Source organism: Lonchura striata, chromosome 4 (assembly GCF_050655825.1).
Source record: "Lonchura striata isolate lonStrDom1 chromosome 4, ASM5065582v1, whole genome shotgun sequence".
NCBI lineage: Eukaryota > Metazoa > Chordata > Aves > Passeriformes > Estrildidae > Lonchura > Lonchura striata.
This window is the reverse complement of record NC_140706.1, coordinates 57,679,344-57,706,687: the sequence shown is the minus strand read 5'-3', so window position 1 is coordinate 57,706,687 and position 27,344 is coordinate 57,679,344. Positions and strand designations below refer to the sequence as shown.

The window sequence follows — 27,344 nt, the reverse complement described above, 5'->3', positions numbered from 1 at the left end:
AATAAAATTCTTTAAAGCAGGGAAGCCTAAAAACATAACCAGTATAATAATATATTGCGGGAAATACTCTTCAGTTTTAATTGAAAATATTTTACTGCTGGCATAAGCTTTAGAATGGCTTTTAAGTGTATTTTATCTAGTCTTTCTATGATATAAACTTCTAATTAGTCATAATCAATGGAAATTGGGAGAAATGTGCACCACCATCTAAAACAAAAGTTGCATTGCTGACCTATGCCAGCCTTAGGGAGCAGATGACAGTGGATGGTAAATGCAGATCTTGTAATATGAAATAGCAAGTTAACTGATTAGTAATTATTGTTGCTAATAAAATTTACTCTGAAATGGGTGTTTTACTGTGTTAATAAATTTTTGTGTAGCTTTTCTCTGTAAATATTATAGTCTTACCATGTTGAGTTGTTCTCCAGCCATAAACAAGGAGGCTGAACATGACAGTAGTCCCACCCTAGAATAAGGAGGCTTCTAGTCCCCACAATAAATTCCCATAATAAAACCAATCTCCAGTGCTTCATTCCTCACATAAACACTGCTATGCCAAGTTGTTACTAAACTGGTAGGATTGCACCACATTAATGGTGTGTGAGCCCAAACTGCCAGAGAAAATACTTCATTTAAATTAAGGAGCCCTTGGATCTGGCCAAAACAGTGGGAATCTAATCTAATATCAGCCATCTAATAGCACTTTACCCCATGGGCCTTTAGGCTCCCCACATGACTAATACAAAGCTCAAGGCACCTCTAAGAGAAATTGGTGTTCAGCAAAAGGTATGGTGTGTATCCGCAGGGGCACAGTTTGGGCCTGGACAGACATGGCTTTGTTTGGGTGATTACACCACCAAACTGTGTTACCCCACAGTGTTACTGTGACTGGCCCATTCAAGTCTGTCTTTCCTTGTTTGCTGACCTGTTCTTTATCTTTAACAGCATTCAGAGGTCATCTATCCAGAGTAATTTTCATACATTTGGGCCAAGTACTGAGAAAAAATGCTTAAAGCTGCATGAGAAGGTATTTATTTTTTCTTTTCCTACAGATCTGTGCCTCATGAAAACCCTCGATCCTCCTTCAGAAAACTAGGATCTTGGTAAGATATACTCTAGCTTAAACCACAAGCCTTTAGAGTGTGTGAATATGTATTTAAAACAAAATTTTGGAGGAAAATGAGCTGTTATTCCGTTTTCAATTCTTGTGGCCTCTGAAAAGAAAAAAATAAATGTAGGACCTGTGTTATGCACTGCATAAACAAGGGATGGAAGGGCAAAGACTGCAATCGGGCAGTGAAGGCATCTGGCCAGCACCATGGAACAAGACACAGCAGAGGCACAGGGAAAATTCCACAGCAGGGGTGGAAGGGAGTAAATGAGACTTGAAGGAAACTCAGTGAAAACCTATACCCTCTACCATTTTCTTTTTCTTTTTTTCTTAAACCTAAATCTACCTGGCATAGTGTTAAGCACTATTCCAAATGAGTGTTGTTATAAATAGTTCTCTGCAATGCAGCCTTCACATATGACTGTGTCAGACTGCCGACAGCAAAGTGTGTCTCCATTTATAACCTCACTTTCTTACCTTGGTTCCTCACCCTAATTTGCCACTGTTACCTGGGAGCTGACAGCTTCCAATTACAGTCACATTTGCATTTCCGACAGGAAGCATCAGGGTCCGGGTTTTAAATTTTGATCTATTCTTTCCTGCACAAGTGTTCTCCCTGAAGTCCACTCAACAGCTTGTTTCTGAGATTGTCATCTTTTTCACAGAGGTGTTTTGAACTGTAGTAAAATGTAACCTGTGTGGATCCAATGTAGTTCTCACTAGAAATATTATACAGCATTGCTGAAGATTCCAGGTGCTACTTTGAAAGTTTTCTGCATTTATACAAATAAAATGACCTTTACATTTGGATGAAAGTTTTCTTTAGAGATTTCTGCAGGTATAAGCTGCTGAATTGCTCATTCAAAGTGGCTCAGTGAGTAATGCACTGATGTGAAGACAGATTTGGAAAGAAGTCATGGAGAAATCAAGGCTGGTGGTGAGTGAGGTAAATTGGAGGAGAGTGCATGGGAGCTGCTGCTGCTCAGGAGACAAGTACAAAGCTTGACCTGCCCTTCCTTTGATGTTCAGACAGAGGAGGACTTGAGACCAGGAAGCCAGATTTTCCAGCTCCCTGTTCCTAAATTCAGTCTTTCTGCCCTTTTAGCCAGCTTCTGAATAGGAATGAATAAGGGAAGAGGAATGTAATTGACAGAGAGAGATTCCGCAAAGAGGCTGAGCACTGCAGGCTCTAGGGAAGCTGGTGAAGCATCTTGGAAGTGCTCTGGAGAAAAAGATGTCCCTGGGGAGAAGATTTGTGGGACATTGAAGGTCATTTGTATGGATGAAAATAGATCTCAGGCTTGATCCTCAGCTTTCCTGTTGCTGATTGTGTCACCTTTTTTGGCCCCAGGATATCACCAAGTTGGGTAGGTCCAAAGTAGGAGCTGCTACTTCTGAATGGTTGATTTTTTTCCTTTTTCAAAAAGCTAAATAGAAGATGAAGCTAAAGGAGAGAACAAGGGACTCATATATGCTGACAAGGAACATGTCAAACAAGCAGTCTGAAATTTGTAGCTAGCTCAACAGAAATCCTGCTGGTAGTGGAGATGAGAGAAACAGACCAAATTTTCCTTTCAAATATGTGACAGTGGGTAGAAATTAAGTCTCTTCCATGTTACTTCTCCTCTCAGCTTCTCATGATGCCCAGTTAGAAGGACACAGTCTAGGAAGGAAAGCTGGTGCATCTGCCACCTCCTGGTTTGTGTCTTCTGTTCAAACTGCAGCCATCCCTCCTCTTCGTATTTAGTGACCTCTAACAGAGCCCTGCCTCTCTACTCTGTGCAGGCAGGAGACAAAAGCAGCTCTGAAATAAATGCCTTCTCCTCAGAGAAGGGCTACTTGGGAGTGCTGCTCTCATCCTGAAGTGAATGGAGAATCCTTGAACTTGGAGAAGTTGCACTGGCCATGTCAGGGGCAGCTGGAGTTGCTGCTGAATCTTGCTTTTGTACCTGCATTTCCCCTCTTAGGAGCAGTGACATCACCTTACATTCTTCTCCCATTATTTAGTACTTTACAATATTAAATATCTCTTTGAGTACTTAAACAGGGACAAGGCACAAGAAACTGCATACCTTTCTATCCTGCTGGGATCTGAAAGTAAATAAGATCTGCTTTTTAATCACAGGGCTATATTTAAAACATAATATAAAGGGCAATTCTCTCCTCTTTCCAAAGGAATTAATTTTGTGGTGTAAGAAATTGAGAAGGAAGCAGGAAGGGGCTGGTGAGACTGTGTGGGCCAGAAGTCATATGCTCCAAGCAGCTCCCTAGTGTAGTTAATACAGTTTGATTAAAATTAGTTTGATTTTTTGTTACATTAGTTATCATAGAAGATTGCTCCCAGCTCTGAGAACCCCTCCTTCTGTGTGCAGGAGTGACAGAACCCAGGCCTGGCTCAAGGGTTCCGTATGGTGAAAAACTCCCTCCTCCAACCCGTGCTTCCAAAGAAAGGCTCAGCAGTCTCTGTTGTTTGGTCTCAAGGCAGTTTATTGTAAGTTATCTAAAAGATTGTCTTCTCTGGCTACTGAGGTTTGCTCAGCAGCTCAGGCAGAGGCACACACACCCCTGACATCCTCTCTGACTCCCAACTTCTTCTCTCCCCCTGCCCCTGGCTGCTGCTATCTTTTATAAGGTACATTACGTGATACATGTTTACAGTTTTTCCCCAATACCTACTATCTATATTAAATGTTGCTTTTCTACTCTAAACCAATCTGTGAGTGCCAACATCACCAAGAACATGGAGGTAAGGAAGAAAAAAGAGGAAGGACAGGACTGGCCTACATTCCTCCATCTTAAAACCTCTGACCCCCATGTACAAAGTACAAACCCCCCTCTACAGGTGTTAAAACCCCCCTGTACAACACTAAAAAATTCTTCCCTCTACTTTGTAACTACTTCTACTATAATATCTAAACTTTTGTGACTTCTTTTTTGTTCTTCCTGCAAGGCTGGTAACTCATTCCATGGCTCAAACTCAAAATCACAGCTGTTTCCAGCTGCCTGCCAGGGTCTCAAATGCTTCTGACCAGGGCCTGGAACCTCCAAAAATGTCTGAGGGACATTTTGAGCTCCAACACAGGAGGAGCTACAGAAGCATTTCTCCAGTCCTGTGAGCAGAGTGATCAGTTATTCCCAAGCAAGGTGGGCCAAGGCAGCAGTCACAGAGTAACTGCAGGATGGATTTCAGCATGGGCAGGATGATGTAAGAATGCCACAGGCCCATTGCCCTGGTGCAATCCCTGAAATGTCATGGGCACATGCTGGAAAGGACTAAGACACGGCTTTTCAGTGTGTAGGAAAGATTCGTCTGGTCTGATTGATCTTCAAAGTGAAATGCAAGGAGGGAAGTGAAGGTGCCTTCCTTGGGGCTCTGGATCCCTCAGAGAGCAGAAAAGGCTCTGCAGAGGGTGGTGCCAACCCACCTCTGTGTGCTGTTCCTGAGAAGAGCATTTTCCTCCATGGTGATGCTGGGGCTGTTGCAGGCTGCGCCACACACACATCCGCTGTTTCCCATCTAAGTATCATGCAGCATGGGTGAATAACAAGCAGAGACACCTGTGCCAGCACTTCAGTTGATAATTTTCCTAATTATATGACATTTTTTAGTGGGTCAAAACATACTAAAACAACCACTTAGTGGAAAGCTGGTTAGAGGCGTGTGACTCACTAATAAAATTTCTGTGCACTAAGTACCTGCCAGAAGAGCCCAAAGCACCTAGTGGATTTTGAGCCTGCTTTTCTTTTCAGGAATGACCCATATCAGTCATTGCCCATGTATAGGCACACACATAAAGGCTAAGAGGAGGAGGAAAGTCTTTAAAGATGGATGGGGAGATTAATTGTATGAGAAATGCCCTAGACAACTTGGGTCACCCTATTTGCAGTTGTACAATGCCATAGGCTGTAAAAAACATGAAATTATGAGTGTACATCTAGGAACCCCCTAGGACATTGCTGCCCAGTACTTGAATCTGACTATATGTATGAGCTAGAAAAGAGTTTACCAGTTTGGTGATACAATGAGGGATTCAACACAAGGAAAAAGCAAAGAAGTTTGAAAACAAAATACCTTAAAAGAAAGTTCTGTGTTATTTAGAGGGATGAGGTACTGGGACTTTCTCTCTGAAGTTCTTGAAAACTGCAAAATGCAACCAAATGTGCAGGACTGGATGAGATAAAACACCACAACTGTGCATGAAAGAACAGTTTCCTGAGGCACCTTTGGTCTTGCCCACACACAATGTATTACTGTCCTTTCCAAGAGAGGCAGTGGGGGAGAGAGAGTAAACAGGGAGGGAGGAACACAGATCTTGCAGAAGGTATTTATTCTCCACTTTGGAAGTGGGGACACACACAATTCTGGGAAGCTTTTATTAAGTGCTTTTGTCATAATTTCTACACGTGCTTCCAACCATGTTGCTGAGCATCCCATGGTGCCAAGGTGTTTGTGTTGTCTTAAAGCCCTTTATAAATCATGTCTGTGCTATGCAAGTTTTATGTTTTGAAGAGCCAAGAGATCTAACAAGACCTTTTCCTGTCTCTGGTGTACTGCAATTATTTATTGGAAGAGAAGCAGTCAGGTATGAAATGAATTAATTTCATAAGCAACTTCTTTTTAACATGTTCTTTCAGTTCTTTTTCCCTTGAGACTTCCCACCATCCTGTGCCTGCTTTCCCCACTTGATCCATTGTGAGAGAATTGATTTCCAAAGGAAAAACTCCCATTTTGAAAGACTTCTCTGAAATCATAACTGACTGACAGGGAGACAATTTAATAGGGGGAGATGAAACTGGGACACTGAAGATAAGAAGTTAATAGGGGATTTAGTCATATACACAAAACAGCACTAGACAGGTGGATGTAAAACAGCTCTTTGATTTCCTGCAGAACTCGCTATGGTGAACAACACATTCTTTGAATGTCAGCAAGGATAACTCTGTGACCATCTCAACTGTAAGTGGCTACTGTCTTGTGGGTTATAAGATCTAGGCAGCTGGATCTGGAGAGAAATTGTGCTTGTATACTCATTCCATTCAATTGTAGAGGACCTCACTTTGTTGAAGCCCATAAGATCAGCATCAGAGGAAGATAAAAGGTAGTAAACATGTAATTATTTCACATCAGAATTCTAGAATTTTTACCCTATCTTCTTTTTAAACTAAAAAATAAATTGCTGGAAACAAAGTTTTAGATGAGTTTTTTTTTGAGGGCACCCTCAGTTTTTTTGCAAGAGTCTGCAGGCACAACATGAGTGTGCATACTTAAAGCACAGTGTTGCATGTTTTAAACAACAGCATTAAGGACAAAAAATATCTGCAGAATTAAAAAGTGAGATGGAGCACCTCTAAATCCCTTGTGTTTGCACAGAGCAAAAGTCTATCATTTCCCTATTCTGCAGAGATTTAGTATGGTTTCTTCTCCTGCATGGCTTGGAAATGGCAGGAACTATTCCAGGATATCCCAGAACTCCCATGGTTCCAGACAATTGCTCCAGGAATTCAACATCATTAAAACACATCAGAGCACTCTTTGTCGGCTTATTGCTGCAAGCAGCAGAGAGAACTGGGGGTGTTGGCTGTGGGCTGAAGGATCCATAATATGGCTCTTAGGACACAAGGCACAAACCAAATCCAGGACAGCAGGATAAAAAAACCAAACAAATAAACAAACAAAAAAACCACAACAACAACAAAATAAAAACAGAGCAAGTGGGGTGGGAGCCCTTCAAATCTGTAAATTAGTAGGAATTACTGCTGGACAGTAGATGATTCTTTAATGTCTAAATTTACCCAGTTTTTTAGGTGTCTAACTCCCATCAATTTAAAAATACTTGATGGCATACCCTTTTATGTCTTTTTTCAGGTTTGGTCTTTTTTTCTTTTTCATGAATTTCTCACCTGTGCAAGGAAGGAATAATAGCTTTCTTTTACATTACAGGGTGATGTGAGGATAAATACCAAAAGCTGTCAGGCTTGGTTAGGGCACTGGAAAGGACAGAACAAGCTCACTGCACATCAACAAGTATGTGAGCTATCAAGCTGGCTTTAGGGCAGAACTGTAAGGGTCTCATTTGTGCAAGATGAGGAAAATAATTTGGATCCAGTTACTATTTATCTGCTGTTCACAGCTCAACCCAAATATTAAAGTATGCACTCAAATGTGAGGAAGATACTGTTAATTTTTTTTTTTTTTTTTTACCTTAGAGGTTAATATTTCTCCTATGGCTTCTCCTCATAGAACTGACCTTACTGGCTCAGTACCATAACTTGCCTGTGTGAGCCAGTGCTCATCACAGTGAGCGTGGGAGAGACTGTGATGGAGTTTTCCTGCATTGCAATATACCTTTGTAGGTATGTTCATTCTCTTTTTCTCAGGGAGTAGAGGTCAGTGGAGTTTTGTTTTGGTTTTTTTTTTTTTTTTGGTGGTTTGTTTTTTTTTTTTTTTTAGTATTTTCACAGGTTCTCAGTGTTTCTGTTGTTTTTGTTTTTTTTTTTTTTTCAAAGCATGATACATTGGCTTCTGTTAAGGCTGTTTTATTGGCATCACTGGACCTTTGAATTGGGTATGACAAATTCCCCACGATGCAAAACTAAGTTGCATTGTGGTAGGGAATAAGGTTATATTTACTACTCTAGGCTTTGTGTCTCTCCACTATCTTTATTTCACTGACCTTTGCACAGTTGCTCTTGCTGCTTTCCCCTATAGAAAGAGAATTACTCTCCCCCTTGAGCTTTGCAATGCCTAAGAGATTCAGAAGCTAACTGGAAATTTTCAATATCAATTACGCCTTTACTGCTGAAATACAGCTGCCTGTGAATAGTCATGGGTTTTTTACTGCTAATAGGAAAAGGATCTCTCACAGTTGTTAATTAACACTGCTCCAGATTTATCATTATTTCAGCAGGATAGCCTTGGGATGGATTTAACCCTTTGCTCTTCTGGAAGAAGTTTAAATGGCTTAGCCTTATTAAAAAGCATAGGATGAATTGTTGACTGGGATGTTTCAGAGGATGGTACTGCTGGTGGAGGCTGCTGCCCTGATGCCACTGAAATCCAGTAGGATTTTTGGTGTGGCTCATCCCGAGGGTTTGTTATGGTTCATCCCTGAGGTCAGACTCTGATTATTGCAGTAATGGGCAGCAATTACCAGGCTCACAGTAAGTTTCAGAGATCCATCATAAGAGAGTTCTGATTGCCCAGAGTGAGAATGAATTGCATTTCTTGACCCATTAGTGATCTCTAATTTTATGTGAAGTATTGCTGCTTAATTCACTTATTGAGGTTAATATTGGAAAGCTTTGCTTATGTTGAATGTTCTTCCTCTTATCATTTGCAATTAACAATGGTGCGGTAGGGAGAAATGAAAGATCAATGAACCCTCTCTTATCTTTTAGTATCCACCTTTTGAGGTGAATTTCTATTCTCTTAGAAGGCCACAGTGTTGGGTTCATTCTGAAGATGGATGTTTTTGAGACTTCTTGGCAACTTTCCACCACTTGTATGTCAGACTTGATCACTAATTCCTGCCTCTGTCAAAGGTTAATAGAGGCCTGCTATGTGTGTAATCATGCCTCACCAAGGAAAGGGGTCAAATAGGTTTATAGGGATGAATCTCTATTGATTGCCAGGAGTATTTAAAATAATTGGACTCAAGCAGTCAGATTAGCCAGTTATTGTTATGAGATGGGCCTATATGAGGTAATCTACATGCTTGATATAGATTGCAACTGATCCACCTTCATTTATCGTAACATGATGATTTTTCACTTATTTCCTTATTAAAGATGAGACTAATTAGAATATGTTTTAGGTATCAGTACATAAAATTGACTAGAAATTCATAAAATAGTACTTCTCTCTAAAGAATATGTAGGGAAGTGGGCCTTCACTTATAAATGTGGGAATAAACTGGGTGTTACAAGGATTAGTAAGGTCAGCCTATGATAAAAAGAGTGCAGGTGTCTCTCAGACATACCCACAGAACATGCCTCATTCTCCTGTCCTTGTAACTATTTGCCAGAGGGTAAAAGAAAACACAAAAGCCACAAACAAAAACAAACCACAGGAATTATGAACCTAAATTAGAGGAACATATGCAAAAATAGCTTTACCACTTGGAAGGCAGAGACCTGCAGTCATATCCACCAGAGGCAGATTTTAAAAACCTACCTTCCCCTTAAGAATTCCCACATTTCTGCAGTCTTTTATGAATGCTACAAGTACAGACAGGAGGTAGGAAGACCCAAAGCTTAGGAGTCCTGCTAGCTAGGGGACTGCTTTTACACTGTAGGAAGGAAACTCAAATATGTGATTCCAAAATATTGATGTCAAAGACCGATAATTCAGACAACCCAAAATGTGTTATTTTTGAAATCATGCCCTGTTTTCCTGATTCCAGGAGGACCAACTTGCTATTTTAAACATGAGCTATTCATGACTTCAAATTTCAATATAAAACTCTGCTGTTGCTGCTAGGAGACATTCAGGGTTACAGTGCTGAGGAAGCAAGCAAAACCCTCTTACTCTGCTTTCACAAACAACACAGAAATTCATCTTGATAAGGCTTTCAGGGAAGCAGTCAAGTTGTTAACAAATCTGTTTAGTTTTTAATGGTTCTTAATAATTCAAGTTCCCCCTACTTTATAGGTTACACAAGGAAGCATTTATATTTGTGCACTTCTGATAAGCTGTAGCCACTGCCATGTACCACAAAATCAATGCACACCCATGGCATAACCCAAGACATCACAAACTGGAAAATCTTCTCAGTTAGTTAAATTAAGGAAAAGGCAAACTTTGAGGTATTTGGAAACTTTATTTAAAGCCAAATCAGAAGTCCAATGACTTTTGTCCTGTCTTGAAAATTGGAAGAATCATCCTACAGGGTGAGACAGGAGGTCCACTTGACCCACTAACCCAACTGAAAATTAAATGGGAGAAGATGAAGAACTAGACTTGAATATAGTGGTGTCTTTCCAGGTAGTATTGTAAGAGTTAAGACCAAAATCTAGAAGTTCTCCACTTAAATAGTCATAATTTGATGGTAGCCAGTGCTATATGAAAAAAAGCTGGGTTGCTGTCATGATTATATCAAGGATTTACTTTCATTACTGTGGGAAGCTTAATTTAAAAAAAAAAAAAAAGAAAATATAGGAAAAGCTCACAAACATGGCTAAGAGCCAGGCTCCAAGTTCATTGCTATCAAAATAAAGACACTGTGAAGCAAAGTAGACTTTTCAGTCAGGAAAAGGGAAGAACAAGATTACTGTTGTATTATTAAATTGGCATTACCATAATCAGTCCCGCTAGTATAATTTGGAGGTGAAGAGTTCACCTTTTCCTGCCATCCCAGCACTTCTTTTCATAGTCCAGACCCACAGTGTTAATTGTAGCATGCCATCCTTTCAAATGCATGGCTCATCAAAGGCAACTGTGGCAACCACAGGCTGCCAGCACCTCTGGGATTCTGAGTCAGGTACTGAAAAGGTTAAGGCTGTTGACGCTTTAACATTCTTAATTAGGTTCTAAAAACCTTGTAAGTCATTATGCTGGAAAGTATAGGTGGAAAGTTTCTATATCTATTATCACAGTTATTTCAAGATTCAGAGAGTTATTTTCACAGGCAGAAACACTTTCTTAAAGTGAAAGTTTTCATGCTGCAATAACTGGGATATCTGTGAAAAGATCTCAACAATGTCCAGAATTTCTACAAGCAGAGCCCCAATTATCATCAGCTCCACACTTGCCTATAGAAACAATTGTAAAAGCTGCAATGGAATAGGGAAAATCACACTTTAAAAATGTTGATTCTCTGGCCTTTCTGTGCCTTGAAAAATTTTTTATCAACCTTTGCAGACTACCTTCTTCACGTAGTCAAGTTTAAAGGGCTGTTTATACAGGTGGGTGAATAAATTAGGGAGGGATGGAGATCTCTTCCCATCCTTTAGCAGATCCTCTTTATTTCTTTTCAACCCTGTTGGCCATGTGTTGCTGAGAAGACCTGAAAATCTTCAGTTGTAATTTTTCAGTGAAAGCAGTTTTCTTGCACAAGATCTCAAGATTTTTGTCTGGGAAACAATTGAGGTCATATCTGTAGCGGCAATTAGGAATTGATTTTCAAGTCACTCACAAGCAGGGGCTTGCCAGCCCTACATTACATGGCTTTTTGCAGCTCTGAGTTTCAGGGTGGCTGGTTTGCTCCCGTGCTTCTTCACCGTCCTTGTGTTGCCTTTGGAGATAATGGGGGAGAGAGGCTGGAGAGTTACAGGGCTCAGGTTCACCAAGTCAGCCACAGGCACCTTGCAGTGCCCTTTTCAGCCTGCAGTGCCTGTGCATAGAGGCAGCCCTGGGGAAGATAAGCTGTGCACAACTGGTTCCTGCAGGACCCTCTCTGAAGAGCCTGGGATGTGACCTGGAGCTGTGCTGAAGGGGACACCTGGCTGCCAGGCCAGGTGAGCTGAATGTCTGCTGTAATGCTATGGTTCTCTCTGTGCATGCAGAGATGCCTCTGGCAAGCACCTGTCGGGTTGGGTTAGCAAGGCAGTGTTTTTTGATTAAGCAAAACCCCTCTACTCCTTTCACAGAGTGGCTCATCAGGGAAGCATAGGGCTAAATGGCCATTGAACTGAGTAGGACCATGACACGTGTTCCTATGTTTTGTGTTAAGAGAGTAGTGGTTTATAATCATGCCATTGCCACTTGTTTTGTTCCTTCAGGGCTGGTCAAAGGTATATTCTCCAGAAGCCAATTTTCCTAGGAAAAGCTACTTTTGCCTAAGGACAATCTCAGCTGAAGTTACTGTGTCAGACATTTGAGGGAATTTTAAGCAAAAGAGTATGGAAAGCAGGGGAAGAGGGGTCACTTAATGAATTTTTAAGAGAAAAAGGAAAAATACCTCTCTTCTTTTTCTCTGATAAAGTAGAAGATTTAAAAAAGGAAAAAATTGAAATTTATTCTGAAAGTTATCCCATCAAAAGGCCTTGATTCCTCTGAAACACACACAGTGCTTTAATATGGATGTGAGTTACCCCTCATCCCTACTGCTAATGCTCGTCGCACCATTGTAGGGCAGGACCTCTGCCTGCCCAGTGCTGCTCAAAAGCAGAAAAAAATGGTAGTCTCTGCTGCAAGGAGTTTAAATCCCACCCTCTTATTCCTAATCTTTCTTGGTATTTTGAGTCCTGCGACAGATTTTGTGACACGGCTTTTTTTTTGTGCTGTCAGCTTACTGCTGTTGAGAGGTCTGTGCAGCAGGCAGGCTTTCCTTCACAATGCTGTATTAATTGCTATTATGTTTTGCTTTCTGGTTGTGGCATGTCAGTAATCTGCTACTTACAAATGTCTGCTCCCTAGGGAGAAAATAAATCACATGTATTTTTTGGAACCAATTCTGCTTCAATACTTAGAAAATGCATTTGGTAATAATATTGGCTGTAATCCTCCTGAGAGAAATTAATTATAAACATGTAGCAAGGCAATCAGGAAGCTGCTCTTGCTGTGACATTGAGCAAAGAACACCAAAGAAAGAGGAAAGGTTGGATTGAATTAAAACTGAAGTGTGTCATGTGCCATGGGTCAGATGGGATACAACTCTGTGTTTAGGAGCCCCTGCTGCAGGGAAAGGGGAGCTGGTTTGAACAAAGTAAGGAATTCTAGCATGATATTTTTATAACGTGTGCTGGTGTGCTAGTCCAAAGGCAGAGACTGCTTCTGGCAAGGTGGTGGATGCTGGGCTTGAGTTAGGATGCGACATGTGCCTGAGTGCCTGTGCCTGCTCATGAGGAAAAATTCTGTGTGTAATGAGTAAGAGCAAAACACCTTGGGGGTTAAAATTAGCTAATAATCACTAATGTGCTATTGCATTGCCTCTTGTGTACAGCTGCCTCCTTGCCCTCATCTTCCCATTCATCCCTGGAACCTCACAGTTCTCCATCCATTCCTACCATCTTCTCTTTGCCTCTCTTCTCAAGCTTTGCCCCCCCTCCCAAGGTATTTGAAGGGCTGAGTTTTGTTTTGACTCCTCTTTGGCCTTCTTCACTCAGCATTTCCCAGCACTGTAATACAAGTTTATTCACCAATAAAATGCAAATGAATGTGGTTTTTTTAGTACAATTTCACATGAGGGCAAAGAAAAACAAAAATCTGCTTTTATCTCTGTTTCTTTGTTTTGTTTGTTTTTTTTTATTATCAGCAGGACCTGTTATGATGCTTGGAATATAACAAGTCTGTCCATATATGTTGGATTAATGCGCTAAGCATGAGAGAGGTGATTAAAAGTACAGGAGAAATGCAGTTTATCCCATGACACATATTCACCCTACCCCTAGCCACCCAAGTACAAGTTATAGATCTCCATGTTAAAGAGCACCACTGTTTAACTTATCACAGGGACACTTTATAGCCTGAGAAAGTGAGAGATACAAGAGTAATTTTGAAGTATATGTGGGAAATCAAAGCAGCATCTCTGTGGTACACTGTTTTGTTCACCCTGGAAAACCCCTGCTGCCCAGTGGGGCAAGGCTATGGGGATGGCAGCTCCAGAAGGCTTTGGCTCTACCCCTACATAGCTGTAAATATTTCTGAGCTCACCAAATCTCTTTGAAATGGCTGTGATGTTCACCTTCAGATAGCTACTGCAACTGACCTAAGTTGCTTTCTGCAACATATAAGTCCTCAAAAGTGTCCAATTCTGTTTTTATCAGTGACAGGTTGTTTTTATAGAGGCTTCCAGCCATTTTTGCCCTCAGTCTTTATATGGGTTGTCCATGACTCCTTTCTATCTCACCTCTGGGCAATTACATCTGTTAGTTTAAAGTAACTTTTTTGAGATCTGAAGTATGTAGGAGAGAAAAAAAAAAAAAAACCAGTTCAAAGAGAAGCAAAGAATATCAAAATCAAGATACTGCCACTGTCTTTCAAGAAATTACAACATTGCCATTTTTTCTCTTTACTTCTGAGAGATTAAAACTGAAAGCACTGATGATGCAAAGACTTGCCTGCATTTAGCTTTCTTAAGTAGTCACATCAACATAATTTGGACTGTTTCCACTTAGTCTATTTGTGTTGCTTTTAAATAGATCATTGTCCTTTAGAAAAATCATCCCATCTTGCATAGTTCATTCTTCCAGCTATCTGTTTGGGAGGTCCCATTTTTCCTTTGAAATATATTGTGAAATGAAAATTCAAGGCTGAAATCCTTCAAGAAATGTAATTTGCTGTGGTTGAATGGCTGGCTTCTAACAAGATGACTCCTTTCATGTATGAGGTTATTAACTTGGTAACATATGCCCTCCCTGATCTCCAGAAAGTGCCTAATGACCATGCTCCTCAGAGGCTGGGAAAAAAACCCAAGGTCTTCGTTGAAGGCACAAGAGCACAAAACTTGACACTGGTATTGCAAGGTGCTGGTCTTCACCTTTTAAATTATTGGAGTCCGTGGATTACCATGTGTCCCTGAAGGTCTGACACTGTCTGCTCTTTCTATTTAAAAAGGCCTGGATACAAAGAAATCCTCTACATGGCTGCACCCTCCTTTGCTTTAGCTCCAAGTAATAGCACAGGGCTGAAGGCCACCAGGCAGGCTGGGCTGACAGGCATCTGGCATGCAAATGGGGAGGAAATGCTGCCAGAAGGGAGAACCAGAACATGCCAGGATGCTGGTGGGTTCGTTATTATTAGTTTTGTATCCCCATGAGCCTGCTTCCCGTGAATAGTTGATAAAGCCTGAGAAGGTCACTACAGCTTGTTTACTCTCCATATGGCACTTCTGCATGCCCCTGCTCTGTGTGTGTGTGCATGGGATTTTTATCCTTTAGCCCATGGCTCTCATCCAGATCCCCCTTTTTCCTTACCTGATTAATTCATGGACAGGGGAATAAAAGGACAAGGTCTTTATTATTCATCACAGGTGAAAAGCTGTATGTACTCTGAGCAAACCTGAGGGGAAGCTTTCCTGTGTTTCATGCTTGTGTGTATATGTGTCATTATGGAAGCCAATTACCCAGGAATGGGTCTTTGAACCATGGGTGGACTCTTTACACTTCAGTGGGTTTTGCCAGTTTAGGCACATGAGTTGAGTTAGGCTGGCAACCCCCTCAAGGAGAAGTAAGCTTATTCAGCAGGGAGTAACTAGCCAGTAGAGTTTAAAGGGGTTGCCTGGATGGAGTGTGTTCAGCTTGCAAAGGGAGTTTTGCAGGGATAATTGCCTCTGTGTTTGCTTTTGGCTGGAAAAAACTGGCTGCGCTCAAGTTTCCTATTTCTCTGTGCCACGCAAACCAAGCTTTAGTAAAGCATACATGAGGCCAACAGCTCTGGGCTGCTGTCTAGGGAGGACAAAAGCTGGGGTCTTGGGACGTGGCAGCTCACAGAGGTTACTGGTCTCGGTGCAAAGTGGGCAGAAAGAGCCATGCCCCTGCAGAGCCCTTGCTCCAGCCAAGGGAGTGGTGAAGCCACAAGGGTGGCTCCAGCCAAGGGTGTGAGATGGATTTGTGTTGTGTTGCCAGTGTGGCTGATGGCACAGCTCCTCCTCTGACAGCACTTCTGGGTTTGACAGGCTTGAGAGAACAGGCTTGGATTTTGCAGTCTTGCTCAGTCTTTGGCCATGGTTTGACAGCCCTTTATACACATGAAATAATTTACCTTATTGATAAGAAATAACTGTTTTGGTATTCCTAATATAAATGAGGAAACTGAGAAAGTATGATGATTCATACCAGAAAAATTAGTCACTCTTCTGTCTTTTGATGTAGCTGCAACGCAAACTTAATGGAAACCAGTATTTCAGTATTTCCTTGGCCTATCAGAGATTAACATTGTGAGGATCTCTGGAATACAAAGTCCTGCCATATATCAAATGTTCCCTGGTTCCTCATGACGCCAGCCTTGTTCTTTGCCTTCTTTTGGCTGCCTGCACAGAGTAATGAAGGCAAATAGTCTTTTTTGCTGTCTTGGGAGATGTGATCCAGAGTTGACCAAGTGGCTGATGCCTGCCTAGGCTGGCTGATAAATGTGTCTATATCAAAAATTAGAGATGGGCTTATGTACTTTAGCTCAGAGGAGAGCAGGTGAGAGCTTTCCTCTTTAAACCAGATGTAACCATATCTGCATCTAAAAGTTTTGGCACGTGGTTTCTGGAGAAACATGGTGCTTGTCAGACTGCTGTGGGCATACAAGAAATGTCACTGCAACCAGTACCCAGTACTGGCATGAATAACACTGGGAAGTACAGAGATGAGAGAAAACATTTTGTGATTGCAGCTGTTTTTCTCTCCCCTTCATCAGGTGTGTAAGGCAGAAGACACTGGATATGGACTCTTAATAAACTGTGATAGTTTTAGTAAATTTAAACATGCTCAGTAGATTTTCCATAAGGGAATTACTCACAAGGAATAAAGATGATTAATGTGAGAATTTAGCTGGACAAAACAGATGGTGCAGCAAAGCGTTTCATGTGTTTCAAAACTGCTCTTATTTGGTGCTAATGAAGAGACTGCAGTCTCCTTGAGTGTTAACTCTCCACTGATTCTGCAGCATCTTTTTGATCCCTGTTCCCTCTCTTACTCCCTCTCACCAGGAAGAGTGCTGTCCACAGTCCGTGCTAGCTACTGTGTGATAACCAGCCAAATTAAACAAGGTAGGCTGTAGTTTTTAATGATCACAATGATCCACAGGTGTCTAGAAATTGTGATTTGTCTTTGCTAACCACATTTTAGTACTGGGCCAAAATCCCTATCAAGCTGCCTTTCTCCTAAGAGTACATTGGTAGATGCGTGTGCTGTCAGGGTTTTTCCCAGTTAATAGTGTTTCACACATGTGACTTCCCTTCAGTCAGCCTTGCCTGGCAGGACATCACTGATGCAGAAGCAGGGATGGGGACCAGCATCTCTGTGACACATCTGTGTAAGACACTTGCAAGGGGAGGATGGGGACAGCAGCTGCTCTATAAAATCAAGCTTCCCTGGATGTCTGAGATGGTCTTTATCCTTTATCCCCTGTATTAAGCCCTCTCTTCCTGGTGTCAATACAAGTCTTGTTATCACTTTCCAGCTGATCTGGCTTGTGCCTATGCCTGCTGTCTAAAAGTAGACAGTGATGGTCCCTCAGGCCAGCCTCCAAATGCCCTGCCAACTCCTACAATTGACTCCCAGTTTGGCCCCAAGTAGCTCTACCCAGCCCTGGCATGGAGGTTGGTGTTCTGTGCACTGTGACAGGGCAAAATAATCCCACCACTCCCTCCTCCTGCCATGGGGAATCCTGGTTGTCCTCTTCCACAACTGTCTGGAGCAAAGCTGAAAGGAAAAGGCATCACTGGCAGGATGTCTCCTGCTTCCAAAAAAAAAAAACGGCACCATGAGAAAAGCCCTGTGGTGAGGCTAAAGAGGTAACTTGAAGGGAGGAGTCTCCCCAGTGAATTTGGCTGGTCAAGGTGACCTTTGGGTCTCCACATCATTGACCTGACACAGTCTAGATGATGCAGATCAGCATTTATTGATTTTTGTGTATGTGGGGTGCTCAGATGTGCTTGGCATGTTCCAGTCTCTGGGCAGGGAGTAAAGAATTTTGCCAGTGGCTTCAATGGGAATCAAGAGAGCAGCAAGAAATGCCTTTGAAAAATCCTACCTTCAATTTACTTTTTAATGCTAACAGTGAAAAGATGTACTTCCCATGTCAGCTAGAGTTTTGTAAAAGATGAGAGATGAGCCCAAGATCGGATCTTGGGCTTTAAAAATGCTTGAAGTTGTTTTATTTCTTTCTACACGATCACTCATTGCCAGTTGTCCACACAGGAGAGCAATGAATTAATTTTTTCCTCAAAGATCATGCTTTTATACTGAACTAAATAGAAAACCAATTAAGTACCAGATAACTGTGACAAGGCTAGGGTTTTTTTTTTCAGACCAATATTTGAACACTAGAAAAAATTGTTGGAGAAAAGAATTACTAAATTCCAAAGTGTCCTCATTTCTAGTATTTAATTAAGTGATTCTAAATGATAGCACATCTTTACAGCAGAATAGGGCAAGGGAAAAAGCTTTCTTCCACTCACTGCCATGAATGTCTCTGCTAATTAGAAGAACAGTACTTTTATACAACAAGTATTATCTTGTTATGTAGAAACTCTTCCTTTTCATGTGTTTGGTGAGTGGAGAAAGAAATGTTTGCATAAACAGGCAGGAACACACAGAGAATTTATTTTGATTCACAAGGTTTTGTTCCATCCTTAACTCAACCCAAGTGCATTTTATCTGAATATTTCATAATAGGCACTGGGGTTTCCTAATGTGGTGGTATCTGAATGGTGTTGCTGTGTGGGAGTTTTTTTGGGGTTGTTTTTAGTTTGTTTGCTTGCCTTTTTAAAGGTATATTGAGTGGCAGTAACACCAGGGAGAGGGGGGGAAAGGGAACACAGAGTCACTTGTGATAGATTGCTGGTAACAGGATCACCTCTTAGACCTAAAATTGAACCTAAAGGCAATTCAGGCAGTTGCTGGAAAACCTGGCAGAGGCTCATCTACCTGTTGTTTGGTTTAATCACTCATGCAGAACTCCCCAGCGTTGTCATGGAATTTTGTGTGACTTGATTACATTAATGAATAACTCTTGCCTGCAGCTGCCAGGCAGTGAGAGGACACTCAGCCTCAAGTCACCGTGCTCTTGATATCTTTTCCACAGATACTGCATGTTACCTTTAATCAGCAAGACAATTTCCTCTAAGTGTCACTTGGTCAAATGACATTCCTCATGGTGAAGAACCGGGAGGGCTGAGGTTTCCTGTGCAGGCAGGGAGGCAAAAGGGCATGGGGATGCTTTCTCCAGCTCCCTTCCTAAAGGGAGGGAAGAGTGCACAGGACTCTGAGAGCCCTCAGCAGCTGCTGGTAAAGGATGACAAGAGAGTTTTGGCCAGGTTTGGGGGGCTGGTGAAGGTGACAGTGATGCTGCATTTCTCGTGACACACTGCACAAACATACCCACCTGAGCTTTCTGCAGAGGTTTTGCAGCCAGATCACATCTAGCCAGGTTCATTTTCTCTTGAGATTTCTGTCTAGCAGGGAAAAATGTAAACTTTTGCAGGCTATCCCCATCTCAATACTGGATTTAAAATGACTGGCAGAGGGAGGGATATATAATAGTCTTGTTTCCTTGATTTTCAGGGAGGGCCGATTCTCTCAGATGTTATCTTAGAACGTAATTCCTATCTTTTTTCCCCAAAAAATAATTGTCAAGGTCATGCAGATTATTGTCAGACTGAAGTCTAAAGGAATAGTAATAATAAAAAGGATTATGTAGACAATAATCATTCTTCACTCATACTTTACAAAAACTTTCTGCTCCATGGTGTAAGATCATTTTTTATTTATTTTTTTAAGTGCTAAGCAGATGCTCCACTGTAATGAGAGGAAACAGAAGTGGAAAACACAGAGGCTCATACTTAAACAAATGAACAGATGCAAGGAGTGGAAAACAAGGTAAACAAATGAGTGCTTTGAGTAAACAACCTAAAACAAATAGGAAAAACACTCACAAACAATCAGCCTGCACCAGTCTGGAGCTAGTATTAATCACCACCCCAAAATTTTCACAGAGTTTTGTTTTTTTTCTTAAGTGGAAGTTGAAAATGAACTTTTCTAGCAAATTTGCAGTATAGCGTTGTGTGGAAATCCCTTCCACTGGCCCAGTGCTGGTGCTCATCTAAGAGTCCAGATAAGGCTGCTGTAATGCTCACTGCTGCCTTCTCACCCCCCTGAAGCAAACTGAGAGCTGGGGAAGGCAGGAGACACACTCAAGGTGTAACCCAGATTTTGCAGGAGAGTCAGAATAGGGACTCATCATCTTTTAGGTGCTCTGATGGCTCCTCCAAAATTGCATCTTGGTTGCTGAGCTCCTGGACATGGAAACTCTCTAAACTCTCTCACCTTCCATCCTAGGAGACACACACAATATACTTGTTATAGACCACAGTAAATAGCTAGCATAGCTGTACAGTTTTCGTGGTTTCTATCAGATATAGGGACTTAAGCTCAATAGGGACCTAATGCTCTGCACAGATGCTGACACTGGTATCAGTGCTTCTGTCAGGGTGGGCAGAGAAGCAGGAGACAGAAACACCACTTCAAACTGGACAGGAAAGTCTTGATGAAATCTGTCTCTTGCTAGATGTCAAAAGCCCTTCTCAGTCCAAAACACCAAGCTTGGGAGTTTTCTGTTTCCAGGAATTGACACTGGAAATTTGGATGTGACAGCTTTTTCTCTACTCCCTACATCGGATAACAAAAATTGCTTTTCCTGTGTTTCCAGCCTCTGCTTGGTCTTTCTTTTTATCTCTACTTAAATGTGCATCTGCACAGAAAGGAGCTAGACCCAAGACTTTTTTGGATCTGTTTTTCTGTAGATCCGCTCTCCTGGCTAACTGACTCTGCTCTGTTCTCCTCTGTTAAAGGGCTTTGCATAACACACAGACAGCATTTAGTGAAAACAAGCCCCAAACACAGCTGCTGGTGCATCTGAAAGGGGATGGGTGTTGAGCATCATGCTACCAACTCCACTGTTTTCTTCCTCACTGCTGAGGGAAGATGCTGCTGCCTGGAACCTTTCTGTGCAAAACTGGGGCCCAGCCCAGGCTGGACAGACTGAGCCTGGCAGTGGTGTGACCTTGTCCTCTGCCTGGGTGGTAGCTGTGGTAATGGCAAGAGGGGACAAAGGGAGTGGTGAGCTCCAGTCCACACTGTGGCAGGAGACCAGCTGATGCTTAACTCAGGGATGCACAGCTTTTTCTGCTAGAAAATCCTTCAGTACAGAGCACATGTTGTAAATAGCTGATGAATTTCACTCCCTGACATTCCTGCGATAAAGAAAAGATGGGCAGCACCTAATTTCTGAAAAACATTTAGACATTTTTGCAAGTGCTTACATAATTTTAACCCAGTGTCTCATTACCTGCTTTTGAAAAAGGTTATTATTCATTCTTTATAAGATCTCCTCCTCTCTCCCTGTCATCATTTATCCTTCTTAATTAACAAATGGTATCAATTAAAATGTCAAATACACTTTGCACAGAACATGCCAAAGCCACACTCCATTGTATGTCGAAATGAGAACATCCCCCTGTGGCTTGGCAGAGATGAGGATAGAAAATCTTGTTTGAAATGCAATAGCTTGTGAGCCTGCCTGTAAGGAAGGATGGCACTTGTCTTGCACAGAGGAGCAGACCTGACAGCTGCAAACCTCTCTTCTGAAAATCTACTCATTTATTTAGATGGTTGGCTACTTGGGCTTGGCACTTATCTTAAATCAGCCTACTGGCCCCAGGGCTGGTCAGTGCTGAATATTTGGGCTCCCAGGAGAGTCATCAGGAGCTGAGAAAGAGAGAAAAGCATTACCAGAGCGTGATGCAAATCCCAGGTTTGCATACCTATTTTAGGATAGGATGAATCACCCTCTCCTGTGGTCAGGCAAGTAGCTCTGAGGGAAATTAAGCCTCCCTGAGCCCTGAATCTCTCCTGAGCACAGCCTACCCCAGTGACTGCTGTGTCTAGGTAGTTAATTTTATGACAGCTGAAATTAGCTGAGCTGTTCCACAGTGTTTAGTGTGGCATGAGGGCAGGCTGACTCTTCATCAGGGAATTTATCAGAATGCTTAATCAAAATGTATTATAGCAAAGGGTGTTTAGAGGGCATGACCATCATTTTTTAGGAACAAATACTATTTACCCACTAGGGCCTAATGGTAAAAGCCCTTCACTCTGAGCACTCTGCTTATTTCAGGTACATAGTATGAGGCAAGCTCTAATTTCTGCTCATGCAGATGTAGCAGAAATGCAATTTGTATGGCCCAGAGCAAGCAGGTAATGTTCTTCCCTCGAGCTCATGATGTTCATGATGTGACTAAGCGAGCCCCTTACTCCCACTTACCTGTGCCCCTGCTCTCCCTGGCAGTCTGCAGAAAAGCATTACTAGTTTGGCAGGGACCTGTTGGCTGCCCCCCCAAGTCTTTGAATCACAGTTTTTACCTCAGAGCTGAGGTCAGGAGCTCAAACCCTGTTGCACTAGAGGCTATAAAATGCACAGTAAAAAAGGAGTTTGGAGAGGATTTTGGAAATAACAGTGCTGTGCACGACTGGTAAAATATTGATGCTTGTTCAAATATACACATATGTAACCCAATGCAGGCTTCCAGCTGCCAGTCACAGCTGGAATCCACAGAAATCCTGCAGGAAGACTTCTGTCCCTGCTCCAAACTACAGTAGGTCCCAAAACATTGTGCAGTTTTCCATGTCCTGGACAGTACCATAAGTCCAGAAGGAAACACTACCCTATTAAAACACAAGCTGGTAGATTAAATAGCTCTTGATTCTCTCAGCCAAAGGGCAGGCAGAACTGCAGGGCAGCATTCAGGCTTTATTACTGATTTATCAGAGGAAATCTAAACCTCAATAATTACATTTTTTAAAAACCCTTAGTGCAATTCATGGGATGTGCATGCACCTCAAGGGACTCCTGTGGCAGTAAGCCAAGTTCAGAGAGGCATTCTCAGGAGAAATGCCAATGTTTAATCTCAATTCAAATTTGGTAATGGCAATGTGTGTGCCTGGTGGGCTGCTGCTACTGCCTTTCTCTTCCAGACCTCCCCTTGGTTTGCATTTCTTGCTCAGTGAAGCTTGACTCAGGTGAAGCACAAATAATACAATTCAATCCACACATAGGAAAAATAAAGCAGTGTTTATGTTTGCTGGCAGAAAATAATTCCGATGGACAACTCCCTCATCTGTTTTCTTAAACTATGCACACACTCAACCCATTTCCAGTAGGTGAAAGCCTAGGATTTAAGAAATCTCCTTGGTTTGTTTGGTTAATTCATTTGATAAAAGCTTTGTTCAAGAAGGCATCTCCACTCAGCAAAATGCCAAAGTTTATACTTAAATTCAAGCAAATGCTGAAATCCTGATGAATAGAAAAGGATTTGTTAGGTGTGTAATGGTTGCTTTGTGTTTAAATATTTAGCTAACTAGAGTGGGATTAAACAGATGCTTGTGTGCACACTTTCTTGAATGGAAATCTGAGAGGGCGCTGCAATAGGAAAACATCCCAAATCTGGGTTGATCAGATGTCTGGAGCACTGGGTGGGTGCAGCTGTCTGTGAATGGCTTCTGGTTTGTATTTGGGAGTGACTGATAAGCTGCAGATAACAATTTGCCAATTTGTCAAAGCCTTTTTTTCTGCAGGATGTGAAAAACACATTGGAAACAACAGCACGGGGTAAAAAACCTTCAAAGATTTACACATGTAGTTATGGGCTCTCAAGTCACTACTGCCAGTGAGAAAAGAGGTTTTAGAGCTTCAACATCTGCTTGGTCCTCGTTAGTAGTTATGCTAAAAATGATTAGGAAAAGTGAATAGAAAATCCCCCCAGGCAGCTGTTTAAATACATGGTGTATTTACATCTTGAGTCCTGTATGAAATTTGTTTGTCTAGCTCAAAAATGATCTAGTGGATCTGGGTGATCTCTAAAGCAAGGCAAGAAGGATTGTCAGTTGTATGAAATGGTTTCCTCTAAGAGGTGATTAAATGGTCCAAGGCTGCTTGGTGTGGCACATGGGAAAATTATAGACGTAGTATGGTGGAGAGCAGGAAGTTGGTTGGTCTTATAACTCAGGAGTCCAGAACATCAAATGAGATCACAGAATAGCAGACTTGATAGAAACAAAAGGAACTTTTGATTTTTTTTCTGACAGTGGTAAATTATGTTGCCAAAATCACTGCCAAAATGGAGCCAGATTTTGAACTATTTTTCAAGCTGGGGAGCAAAAACTGAAGTTTTCAGAGGAGAGGATCTTCTAACAGAAAAGGACACAAAAATGTCCTGAACCACCTAGGAAAGCTTTCACCTTTTTCAGGTTAGCAAATTAAGCTGTTACTGCTACAGAAAAGGGAGTCTTGTGATCTCACCCAAGGATTTAGGAATCCCCCTATTAAGACTAGTGTTATAAGTTGAGGCGAATGATTTGATTCAGCCTTTTAAGATCAATTAATAATTTTATTAATTACAGCAAGCGATAGCAAGCAAAACAGCGCTGGGTTCAGCTGGGAGTCTGGCTCCGCCAAAAGCTGACAACCTTTCCTTCTCTTCAGTCCCTTTTTATCTTGCATGAGTGGGGGTGGTGAGTCTCGTTCCACCGTGGTTATCAGTCCCAAAAACAATGGATTTCACAAGTGGGGTGGTGTGTCTTCTTCCACTTTGGTTTATCAGTTTTCAGCAACAATGGGTTTCCACTGCGGTTATCAGTTCCAGCCAGTCCTGCAAAATCTTTCACAATCTTTGTTTGTGGTTACCAGTCAAGCCTGCAAATTCCATGTCCCGACTTCCCCCCCTTTTATCCTAATTTCATACTTTTGATGAACAAACAAGTCAATGCAGTTTCTCACAACTAGTTAGCATTTTCCTAACCTACTCTTCTAACTGGCAATCTGTTATTCGCAGACATGAGCCATCTTCTGAATTGCCAGTCTTCATTTACTCATGACTTAGGTGAACGCATTTGCTCTTGTACCAGCCTTTACCCTCAGCATGAGAGGCTTTTCTTTCTCCCCTGCTGTTTATTGCCCTCATATATTTTGTAAAATTACAGAAAAACAGCATTGCAGGGAAACATTTGTGCTTAAATAGTCCTTACCCTCACTTCAAAGCCAATCCAGTCATTGTGATAAAATTCCTGATTGATATTTGTGTAACCCATTTATGAAGACATTGAGCAGAGAAAACACCCACACTGCGCTTAGCAGATACATGCTGGTGTTTTGCTTCTCCACTTTTGCATTCAGGAACAGAGAATGTACTCCTTCATTTTTAACTTCAAAGGGGAGAATTAAAAGAGAATGTGGAAGAATGAAAAAGCTTACTCTCTAGCCATCTAGGCAAACCAGACAGGAATAAATACATAAAAGAAACAGTCAAAAGGGTCAAATTCTTGGATTAGAGCATAAATGCTTTAAGTGGAAGCTCAGAGTAACTGTGTGTTACCCATGAGAAAAAAAAAAAAAAATTAAATGGATTACAGTCAAACAGTGCAGTAAAAAAAACACTAAGGAAAGATGTTTCAACACTCATGTACACACACAAAAAGACATGCTCAAATTCTGGAAAGTTAAATGCTAAACTCTTAGGAGAAAAGCCACCAGGAAAAAAAAAAAAAAGGGGGGAAGAGGGGGGTGAGTGTGGAGCTGAGCCTGCTAAATGCACTTTCCACCTCCTACATACATAAAAAAAAAGAAAGTTTTTGTCAGTACTGTAGGGATAATAAATGATTGAGGCACAGTTAGGGGCACCCAGAGGATCAGACTGTGTAATAAAAAGGCATTAAAAATGTTCATTTTGAGTAAAGTGAAGGAGCTTTCTCATATAGCAACATCTCTTTCTGGGGTGCTTTTCTGACAATCTAACCCTAATTAAATTACTGATGGAGATGGTTTCCAAGTAAATTAGCAGGAAGAATTGCAACCAATTGCAAAAGCTAACTAATATTCACACAAGAGGTGTCAAGGAATGTAAGTATGAAAGTGTTGACCTACCAGCTCTGTTCTTTTCATGTACTCTTTAAATAGCTCTTGGTACCACAAGGATGGAAAGTGGTAAATATAACAAATATTTTTGAATTAAAGTCTTGGAGCATCTGGTGTAAACTGTACTTAAGAATGGAATGAGTAGGCATTGGGATAAATCTATCCAGTAAGGAAAAAAATAACTATGCAGTTTTTATAAAAAGAAGCCATTACCATACAAATCTATTGAAACTGTCTGCAATGTGTGTATTAATAGCAAGAATCCAATCAATACAAAGTACCAGATTTTTAAAATCTTTTTACAGAAATTCTCTGACCAGTCTTTTAAAGCTATCACGGGATGAGAGGAAAGGTTAGTTAATTTGTTGATCTTGTTCTTATGTATCAATTATTTGTAATTCATTTATTCCAAATACTTTTTTTCTCTCTTAAAAGATAAGTAATGAAGTGAGGAGGTAATGGTAGTCTATATAATTTTCCTAGGACCTGGTATATTCTGCATAGTCACAGGTGATTGCAAAAGGAGTGATTAGGAAGCAATAGAATTTTTTTTCCTGGTATTTTCATGCTAGTCCAGAAATACAAATCTAAACTTGCCATTGAACTGTTGAAGACATTAAGTGACTGATAAAACAGCAGACAGAATCCAGTGTCAATAAATGCAAAGTACTACAATGGAGAATGGTGCTAAGTATGTGTACATAACAAGGGGCTTAGGTGAAATATTTTCCAAGAAAAAGAGGTTGAAATTATAGTGAGTTCAATCAAAACAACAGCGAATTTTTTTTTATTTTACCTTCTCTCTCCCATTGAAAGAAATATTACAATATTTTGTAAGAAGGTTGTACATCCTGCTAGATCTCAAGCTCCTTCCTCCAATATCCTCCGTGTTCTAAGACTGCAGACCTGTGGTATTGGAGTGCCTTTATATCTACAGAAAGGGCACTATGCAGACAACTCTGTGTTTTCCTAATTCAAAATGCTGATCTCTTCAATTTAATTGACTTCCACATCTATTTTCCCTATTTTATCAAAATTTACCAGTCCAGATCTGGACACAGAAAACTGTAGATGTCAAAGTGAGACACTCCAGATAGGCAGTGGAAGTAATTAACTGCAGGGAGAGATTGCCCAAAGGTGACAGCAAACCATCCTTCACATCAACTTTTTTGAGTGAGATCGAACTCTTCTGCTCTGAGGTCAGTGCTGGTTCAGAAACAGGACTTTGGGCTTGACACTGGCTGAACTCCTGTGCTCCACACTCCCCACCTCAGCTCTCTCAATACTTCTTTCCTCACCATCCTCTCTACTGTACATGCCCTTCTCCCCCAACAAAACGTTGCTCGAACCGTATTGCATTTACTAATTAGGATAGCAGTTACTAATTAAGTTTAAATTCCGATGTACCAATCAAATTTTATTTCTTAATTGTGCTACATTATCACTAATTAGAATAGCAGTTTTTACTTAATGGATTATATTTAAATTAAGATGTCTCCATCCAATGTTTTTTCCTACTTACATTTTAACTAATTGGTACTGCAATTATTTAGTTACATGGAAATTGAAAATATATCAGGCTGGTAGGGAATCATATGATAGTTTGCTTATGTCTGTATGATACTAGTAGGAATGATTAAGATACAGTCCAGTTAATTAATTCTGGAATCAAAATAA

The 27,344-nt window shown here is 41.1% G+C and overlaps 1 long non-coding RNA gene across 1 annotated transcript in view; it reads left to right on the top strand.

Annotated features, from left to right (window-relative positions):
- The window catches only part of LOC110480912 (uncharacterized), a 55,122-nt gene that overhangs the window by 11,937 nt on the left and 15,841 nt on the right, over positions 1-27,344 (top strand). Inside the window, exon 2 of the long non-coding RNA XR_002467172.2 lies at positions 1,053-1,103. This is a non-coding gene — a long non-coding RNA (uncharacterized LOC110480912). The remainder of the gene's footprint in view (positions 1-1,052; positions 1,104-27,344) is intronic.